Below are 665 nucleotides of genomic sequence, written 5' to 3' on the forward strand. Positions count from 1 at the left end.
GTTTGTCCTTCCATTCAACAATTATACAAATAATACAATCCTTCATTTCTTTAAAAGTTTTACCCAGCAGCTTAACTTTTGCCGATAATATTGACATCGCAACATAAACGTACAATTTATAAACTGAGACCGCGCAAGTACTCTCTGTTGGAGTCATTCGAAACTTCTCCCTTTCAATAGTAAATATACACGAGGACTGGCCATATCAAAAGGAAAACATCACACTTCACACCTTTTAAACGTGAGCTGCAATCTGATAGATGTTTCACAACACCAAGGAAATTAGACCTTACAACACCGAAATGCATATACTTAACATGGCTAGGTAGATTAGCATCCTGAAGAGTGACCATTCTCTTCACCAACACAATCTTATTCCCATCTGGGACAGTCCTACTACTGTGCACAGAGACAACCTAAACCGTGTCCAGAGAAAACCACTTGACTGACTGGTATAATTTCACTGTTTTGTAATGTTTTGTAATGATTTCTATCTCATCCGAAAAATAAGCCTGCGAAGGATGTGTGTAAATGGGGAAAAGACGTGTAACCCTGAAATATATATCTACGTATGTATAAATAGATATGTATTTACACGCACGTGCGGTCACATGTTTATGTATTTATGCTTATATATACATGTGTGTGTGTGTGTGTGTGTGTGT

Source organism: Octopus bimaculoides, chromosome 3, assembly GCF_001194135.2.
Source record: "Octopus bimaculoides isolate UCB-OBI-ISO-001 chromosome 3, ASM119413v2, whole genome shotgun sequence".
Lineage (NCBI taxonomy): Eukaryota > Metazoa > Mollusca > Cephalopoda > Octopoda > Octopodidae > Octopus > Octopus bimaculoides.